Source organism: Aplysia californica, unplaced genomic scaffold (genome assembly GCF_000002075.1).
Source record: "Aplysia californica isolate F4 #8 unplaced genomic scaffold, AplCal3.0 scaffold00029, whole genome shotgun sequence".
Lineage (NCBI taxonomy): Eukaryota > Metazoa > Mollusca > Gastropoda > Aplysiida > Aplysiidae > Aplysia > Aplysia californica.
This window is the reverse complement of record NW_004797299.1, coordinates 189,047-190,325: the sequence shown is the minus strand read 5'-3', so window position 1 is coordinate 190,325 and position 1,279 is coordinate 189,047.

The following is a 1,279-nucleotide window of genomic DNA, read 5'->3' as shown; positions in this document are numbered from 1 at the left end:
GTGTGGTATAGAGTGGTGGTTTATCCGTCGTTCATGACAGCTGTGTGGTATAGAGTGTGGTTTATCCGTCGTTCATGACATAGAGGGGTGGTTTATCCGTCGTTCAGTAGAGCTGTGTGTGGTATAGAGTGGTGGTTTATCCGTCGTTCATGACAGCTGTGTGTGCTATAGAGTGGTGGTTTATCCGTCGTTCATGACACCTGTGTGTGGTATAGAGGGGTGGTTTATCTGTCGTTCATGACAGCTGTGTGTGGTATATGTGGTGGTTTATCCGTCGTTCATGACAGTTGTGTGTGGTATAGAGTGGTTGTTTATCCGTCGTTCATGACAGCTGTGTGTGGTATAGAGTGGTGGTTTATCTGTCGTTCATGACAGCTGTGTGTGGTATAGAGTGGTGGTTTATCCGTCGTTCATGACAGCTGTGTGTGGCATAGAGTGGTGGTTTATCTGTCGTTCATGACAGCTGTGTGTAGTATACAGTGGTGGTTTATCTGTCGTTATTGACCGCTGTGTGTTGTATAGAGTGGTTTATTTGTCGTTCATGACCGCTGTGTGTGGTATAGAGTGGTTTATCCGTCGTTTATGACAGCTATGTGTGGTATAGAGCGGTGGTTTATCTGCCAAATATCTCCTCAACTATCCAACAAAAACTCTCCAGCTTTTGCACAGTGACGCGTATCAATTTGTCTTACAGATCAATATTTTTGTAAACACCCGTTAGCTTTAGTCTAGAAATGTCCTAAAAGAACGCTAAATGAAAATCCACGAGGGTGGTTTCTACACATTATAAAAAGGTTTACAGCTAGGAAAATAATAAAAGCAAGCTCGTCATTTTTGTTATTGCGAAATTAAACATATTGAACAGATGTTTTGGGAACCTTTAGTGCACAAAATGCGTTCACTGTCACATCAATCATTGATTCTAACAAGTTTGGCCTCAGTCAAGGCACTGGAATAGGCCCACTGGACACAACAGATACATGACATTTCTGTCTCTCGTTCTGTTTGTTTTGGTCGTCACTCGTCCTGGGTGGTGAGTGTGTGTGTGTGGGGGGGGGGGCAGTTTTAGTGCCCAGCAGGAAATGATCATCAAATTCTTCTATCGTCACGGTGGGCGACTATACCCAAAAGTTGGGTGGCCATGGCAACTGAACAGAAAAGTTGGCCTTTGTTGGTGTAAACTGGAATTTTCTTCTGATTCTGGAACCTTTTCACTTTGGACCATATATACACATTTAATGTCAGTACATCTCTCTCTCTCTCTCTCTCTCTCTCTCTC